Source organism: Poecilia reticulata, chromosome 20, assembly GCF_904066995.2.
Source record: "Poecilia reticulata chromosome 20, P_reticulata-male-v2, whole genome shotgun sequence".
Classification (NCBI taxonomy): Eukaryota; Metazoa; Chordata; class Actinopteri; order Cyprinodontiformes; family Poeciliidae; genus Poecilia; species Poecilia reticulata.
Window position 1 is genome coordinate 1,224,220 of NC_088849.1, and position 7,756 is coordinate 1,231,975.

Below are 7,756 nucleotides of genomic sequence, written 5' to 3' on the forward strand. Positions count from 1 at the left end.
GGAATAGAAATTATTTTCACAAGCGTCTACGAAAAATGCAATGAACATTCAACTTAAACTTGGTAGGCCTAACAGCAGCCAATCAGAGTGGAAAAATATTCTTGTTCTTTGCCATTTTCTAGTTGTTAAATATTCCACAAAATGACCAGATAAAAGATGTTCAACATGTCAGTTTAAACTTTAATCTGTTTGCAAAACGACTGAGCTCTGCAACATTAAAACATGGATAGAACTGTAACTACATTAATCATAGCTCTTCTTCTCTTCAGTGTTTCTGTGAGTTTCTGGTGGTGCAGCTCTGTGCTGCCTTCAGGAGAATGGGACATCAGAGTATCATCCATAAAATTTCACCCACATGGCATTTACTGTGTAAACCAGAGCTTTCAGTGGAAAAACAAAAGTTCCAGGTCCTTTTAATGCCATACAAATATGAGACAGAAACATGGATTATATCTTTATATAGACCTGTCTATTGATTTATAGATTAATAGTTTTACTGGACAGAAATTACAAAGAACAAATCTGGTTCTTAATCAAATCCTAATGAGTCAAATTGAAAGTGTCATGGAGTCATCAGCCTCATGACATTAACACTGACATGAAAAATGATATTGAAGAAATAAATATATCAAATCTAATTAAAGGCATAAATAAGTGATCAGTTATCTACTGTTATGGTCTGTAAGATATATTTATTCTCAGTACTAGATGTGGTCTCAACAAACCCATGGCACTTCAACAATATTATTTTACCTTTAATGTGGAAATAGTGTCCGTTTATTCTTGCCATACGGTCTCTGTATTAATTATTGCTCGAAAGGTCTTGCCATACCAGTTTATTCCTCTGTATTTACTTTAGTTTCTCAGTTTATTCTTGCATTTTGTTCTTTATTCATTTCCATTTAGTTTCCTTTGATTAGTATTATCCTCTCTTGGTTTATTGCTATGTCCACTTTAGTTTCTTTCCTGTTGCTAGATTTATTTTATCATTTATTGACGCTCACCATGAGTAATCTTCACTCATCACCTGCTGCGCCGCCTGATCGTCATGTGTTTCACATCATGTGTTGATTTTTCACTGTTCAGCGTCGGATTCTCTGTTTTTATGCCATAATTCACATCTAGTTCGTCGCTCCGTTTTATGTCCCGCTTCTCCTGTTTCAGAGTTTTGTGCAATGTGCAAGTCGTTTTTTTTTTTTTTTACCCCCTAAGGTGCAGGGCGGTCAGGAACCGTATTGATGGGGAAAAGGCAGACTGACATAAACCTTTTAAAACAACGGAAACAATTTCTGTATTCTGATTGTTGACATTTAAAAGTGCTGTGGTACCGTTGTTCTATCACACCCATTTCATACCGGACCACTTACAGCGCCGGTGTTAACGCTATAAAATGAACGCTACGAAATATTGTTTTAGGAAGTTGCTCAAAGTTTAAACTGGTATTGTTGTGATTGTAAGGTGTAAAGTTTACCTTCGACCAAACGCCACCCAAAAGAATCCCCGCGCCCCCTGTTGTAAAAATGTCCGCCAACTTTCCGTCTTGTCCTCTTTCCTTTGCCTAGGGCCACTTGTTTTTAATTCCATTCTCAAGTAAACGTGTTTCTTTACCGGGTCAGACAAACTCCATTTTTTTTCATATCGCATTTGATTTAACCGCCAAACCGAACGCATGCGCTTCTCTTCTACAAACCGTTTTACAGTCATTGGTCAAGAACACAGGAGCTAGAATTCTGATTGGCAGACATCTTTGTAGACGGAGCCCTTTAAGCCCGAAGACTAGTTTGGTTGAGGCGGACCGTTTGGTCAAAAGCCAGAAATCCAGCACCCGGCCGTAGCTCTTTAAGCCCTGAATAAAACAGCCACTCTTACCCAGAACAGTGCAAACAAAGGAAGCAGATTGAGTTGACGTCACCACGCAAGCAGCCTCATGACAGGTGAAGGCTTCGTTATATGCAGCAGCCGAAATTGACCTTAAAGTGGCAGCATACTATTTATGCTGCTACATGATCAACTTTTTGTGCAGCAGCAACCACTGCCTCCCAGACACTGTTCAGAGATGAGAACTGTTTAAGAGCCCACAAGTTCTCAATGGGGTTTAGGGCTGGTGAGGTCTCCTGCAATCCACTTCATTGTTCTTTCACCTTTAAGGCCTTTGTTGTGACATTTTTACACTTATATGTTCAGTATATTTTGCATGATAAGTGACTGATTTACAATTATATGTTAAGCATAATTTACATGATGATTATTATTAATTGAATTGAACATGATTGTATATAATTACCAAGGTGAAGTGAAATATATTTAAGTGCAAGACATGATTTATTTGAATAGAGGAAGTCTTTTACTTTGAAGAATGCTCAACAGGATATGGTCCTGTTTTGTCACTATCTTGCTTTTGTTGATTTTTGGTTGCTAGGTTACCTATAGCTGTTGCCGTTATCAGCTGTCGCCGTTTTTCTCTTCAATAAAAAAACTGAACAGAAAGTGTAGTGTTTTCAACATCGCTGTTAGTGACACCGAGTTAAACCACAAATGAAGACCCTGGAGTTCAGTTGCAGCTTGTTTAATTGTCTTGATGAACATGTGGTGAAAACTGAAATGACAAAAAATATGCTTTATCTCAACATGTAGAGACATATATACCCAAATTAATTGGTTCAAGTTTGCTAAGATAACATTACAGGAAAATCAACAATAATATCCAACTAAACAGTATAATCTGCCATATGATGTAACTTACGGCGTTCCTGCATGACAATTTAGAGTGGATGGCATCTGATAACATTTCCATGCTGCCTTTTGCATGTGAACCTTTGTTTTCAAAACAAAAACGGAATATCGGAAGTATTTAACCGGAACCGGAAGTAGAATTGACCGATAATGTATTTTTTTATACAAACTTATATAAAGCATGAATTGTTTGTCTAAACAACTTGCAATTATTTTTAATTACACCAAAATACTTTCAGAATTATTTATTTAACCTTATGAACTTACTTATTTATAGAAATGTCTTAAGGACAACACACTACCCGCCTGGCCACTGCACTAATGAGGCCACTATACTAAACAATCCATTATACATTCAGTCCTTTGGCATGAGAAGGATAACTTCTGTAACTGGTTGCATAAATGTCTACACAACCTTGAAAGATGCATAGTGATACAAAAGGAAGATGTTCTTTAGGTAAGACCTGATGAGACCTTCCACTTTATAGGATTCTGACCTCTCATCACAAGTTGCCTCAACTCTTTAGGTAGATAGCTAAGCACAGGAGACCACATATCAAGGAAATGTTTTTCATTACCCTTAAGAACTGCACTAATCCTTTCATGACGGAGAACCCTAAATATTTCTCTATACCATTGTGAAGTCATGAAGCCGGTATGTATAATCACTGCGCTGATTCCCGACTGTATAATGGTTGGTTGAGAATAATTTTAACTTATTAACTTACGTATTTTTGAGAAAGCGATATATTTGGTACAATGTTTTTTTAATTTTACATTTATTTCCACAGACTCCACAGAATGAGAGTCACATTTGTGACAATCAGACTCTTCTGGAACGTTCTGATGTCCGTGATGAGGACAGAGATGCAACTGTGTGAGTATCTACCATTTTAGAATGTTGATATTTTATGCTTCAACATTGTTTATGTACATAATGTAATTATGCTATGTATTGACAATGCACAAAAATGTTTTCCAGCTGCATCCAGGACCTACTGCCAGTCATCCAGATGTAGCTAAAGAAAGAAGCAGGTCAGATTTATTACTAGAGATGTCACAATTGCATCAAATGCATCAGTTTTGCATGCATGTTTGTATATATGTGTGTATGAATGCAATCAGCAGTGAAAAGAAAAATAACATTACATTTTCTTAAGAAGCTGTAACATTTTGGGACAAGATGGTGTACAATAATTTTAATGTAGCCTCAATGGTTAATGACAAATCACTTAAGTACTTTTATCAATGTTTTGTTAAATATCATGTTTATTCACATGATATTCAGGAGTTGATACTTTACCACATAGCCATAGTTTTCAATGACAAATGGATTACACCTCCCCATATTTGGTGTTTCTAAACCAAGACACTTAAAATGTCAGTATAGTTTCAACAATATGTTTTCATAAAGATTCTTCATGACTTAATGTCTGTTCTGTGTCAACAGCTGCTGGAGGCGAGGGAGAGCGTCCTGGTAGCAGAGGAGATTTCCTTTTGGGAAGGTGTCACCTTTGACCTCATGTCTGATGAAGAGGATGGCGTCTTCGAGGGTGAATCAGGCTGGATTGTGAGAACACCAAGTTTCCGCAGCCAGGAGCTCGACAACCTCTGCTCCAAACTACAGGAGAGACTTGAAGCTAACCCTAAATACAGCATGTTGCGTCATAAGCATTTGTATGTTGGATCATGCTCAGAAAGAAAGCCACCACCACACGGCCCAGAAGTAGATAAGCATTTTGTGCTGTAATCTATTTATTTATTTATTTTATTTTTTTTTAACTGAAGTTTTTTTTTATTTATAGATGTTATTTTATGTGTGGTTTCTTTATTTGTAGATGTGTGTTATATGCATGTATGTACATATTTCTTTTTCAACAAAAATTAAAAATATAAACTTATGCCTTGTGCTTGGTGTATTTTTATTTCTGGGTTATTTTTTATAATTTATTAGGGAGGGGCTTAACCAGGCCTGTAATTATAAAGGTCTAGTGTGTCCAATAGGGAGATATGTACCAACCAATCACGTGTAAGTAATTAATTGTGATGTCATTGTTTTTTCATCCAATGACTGACAATTCATGTGGGTCTCCTGTTGCTATTCACATGTTAAGTAGAGTCGTTAAACTGTTAACCCCCCCCCTCCTCCCCAGCACTACCCCTGCACCCCTTCTCCGCCCCCTGTAGGATTCCGAATTCAATAGCATTCGACTGCGGCCGACGAAACTGCACTGCCCCGCCAACTGTTGATTGCTGTCGATATCTGTCGCTGACTAGCTGCATTCGCGTCAGAATACAGGGTCAAAAATCCCACTTTTCGTCCAGTGGCTGTTCCTTGGTTACATGAATTGGATTCCTTCACGGGAGGGTTAACGTTGGCTTTGGGGGATTTCAGAGCCATTTTAGGTCGATCAACAACGACAACGAATTGTCATACTGTTGAACGGGCTGCTGGGACTACAAATCAGCCTGATCACACCCCTCTTTCAACTGTGCTGACTGCTGTAGGTGCGGCCCTAAGGGATGTGTTTCCCCCTGTGTCTCTATCACTTATTCCTAAATTTTCCTGGGACTCCAAAGAGCACCCAAAAGTGTTTTTAGATAAAGCCATAGAAATGTGAAGACGGCAAACTGGGGTTCATCCAACTACTGCAACACTTATGAGGGAACATTTTTGCCAAGCTGTTTTGGATGGTATCCCTCCCTCTGTTGCTGCCTTGATGAGGAAAAACCCGGAGTTGAAGGGTTGCAATCATGTGAAATGGGATTTGCATTTGTTGCATAATTTGCAGATGTCTCAGGATGAGGAGAGACATGGAGAAGGAGCAAGAGTATTCTAAGAAACAATTACTGAAGCTTCAATTAAGTGAAGCCAGACAAAAGCTTCATCTTGTAAAACAAGAACGAAAGGAGGCCAAGGTTATGACAGCAGCTGCTCCTCGATCAGTTCCTGTTCCGGTTCAGGCTCCTGTTGCAGTGACACAACCTGGTCCTCACATGTATGCAGCTCCACATTGGCAGTCTGGTGTTCCAAAGTGGCGTGGGGGAAGAAAGAGAGCGCCTGCATGGACAGGTGTACGAGGAAGGGGTGGAAGAGGCTTGAGACGCAGAGGATCACTGGGTTCAGCAGTGTCCTCACAATCCACCGATTCCTGCACATGATGGTGCGTTGCCGGACATGATGGTAAATGGACTAGACTGAATTTATATAGCGCTTTATCCAATCATTTTTGACCACTCAAAGCGCTTTACACTAGAGTCACATTCACCCAATTGCACTCACAAATGCTCACACATTTATATACCAATACGCAGCTTGGTAGGCAATTTGCCCAGGGGCACATCGACACATGGCAGGAGGAAGCTGGAATCGAACCTAGAACCTTCCGATCGCAAGACGACTACTCTACCCACACTGCCACAGTCGCCCCCACAACACAACTGATGCCACAACAACCTCCGAATGCTGCATTGTTTCAGCAGCATCCTGGACAGTAAACAAAAAAAGTATGTGCACATACTAAATTAAATTGGGTAGATGCTTTGCCTGTTGCTTTGATGTCTGTCTGAATGTCAATTATCCAAGAAGAAGGGATGAGAGGGGGTAAAGAAGGGTAGGTTGGGAGGAGCAGGTGGGTGGGGGGAGGTTTGGGAGAGAGTAGGGGGAGATGAGGCGGTGAAACAAACTGTCCAGATTGCACACAATGGTAAATCAACATTGAATTACAGTCAGAATGGTTGGTTTTTGGTTGAGGTCGACAACTGATGGTGGATCAACCATCAAACAACCATCCAGCTCTAGCCAATTAACTAATGTTGAAACTGTGTCATTGAATCAATGTTGTTTTGTGGTTGAAATCTAATGAATGAAATACCAATGTCTGATCAATGTTGAATCAATGTCAGCTGTTTTACCGCACATCTTCCCCTCTTCTCCTCCTCAGAGCTCTGGGTCAGAGCATTTTATTAGTGAGTGGGGGTTATCACATTTTAAATTAATCACTGTAAAGTTAATTTAAAGTGTAGTTAAAATATAACTTAAAATGTAGTAAAGCAGTGCTTAATGCTTCAAATTAAGCACTACATGTTGAGAACATTGTGTTGTGATTCCTTTATGTACATTTTCTTACTTGTCTGTAAATATTATTACTGACTGTGCATAATGTGTTGACAAAAAAAACATCTACAAGTCTCTACTAGGAGTTGTACAGTCCGACTCCCCCTTTTTACACTAGTGGTTTGTCCCAACCAAACAGCCACTTTCCTGCTGGCTTGTTTGCAACCGGCTTCTGAATCGAATTCTCCTCTGAGCAGTTTTATGGTAAGTTTTTCAATATGACTTTGATCTTAAATGTGTTTATTGAAAAATAAGGGCATTGTTTTGTGCCTATAGTAATCCTGATTATTTTGGGGTAAAACAGATATTTTTAATTGAGGTCACGTCTCATTTTGTATCATTTTCATCCTACCCACCACTCTAGGCCTAAGTATGAAATCCTGTGAGATTTTGTGGGATTTGAGTTTTTTTAAAAATAGGGCAGGGCTTATTGTTTGGTCTGGGAGAGCATGTGGTGGACAAGAAAGTGTAAGGCTGTTCTTCAGTCAAAAAGGAGTCAAATATGTTTAAAGATCTATCCCTCTTTTCTTAAATAAAATCAATCAATCAAATTTTATTTGTACAGCACATTTCAGCAGCAAGGCATTTCAAAGTGCTTTATGTGGTGGGATGGTGTTCCACCCTCCCCCACTCTGTGCACTGGGCACCGTTGATCGGTGGGCGGGGTGAATGCCTTTATAGTTGGGTGGGCCGCTGCAGGGTGCGTGCGTCTTTGTTTCTCCCACTGTTGCTACGGTCGGCGGCTACATGTCGGCTTGTGGGTTTGGTCGACTCGTCTGCGATCGTAAGTGGCAGTTTTGCTATCCGTGGCTGAGATCATGGTTGGTTTTTGGGTGCTGCACCTATCGTGCGTTTCTGCTAGTGACGGGTAAATGAGGCATCATGAGGCGTTTCGACTCATAGCAA

At 39.6% G+C, this 7,756-nt stretch overlaps 1 long non-coding RNA gene across 1 annotated transcript; it reads left to right on the plus strand.

The window, feature by feature from the left end:
- Positions 1-768: 768 nt before the first annotated feature.
- LOC145549302 (uncharacterized) lies at positions 769-4,677 on the plus strand. The gene is made up of 3 exons (XR_014085200.1): positions 769-3,610; positions 3,716-3,768; positions 4,184-4,677. It is a non-coding gene; the product is annotated as an uncharacterized LOC145549302 (long non-coding RNA).
- The last annotated feature ends 3,079 nt before the right edge of the window (positions 4,678-7,756 follow it).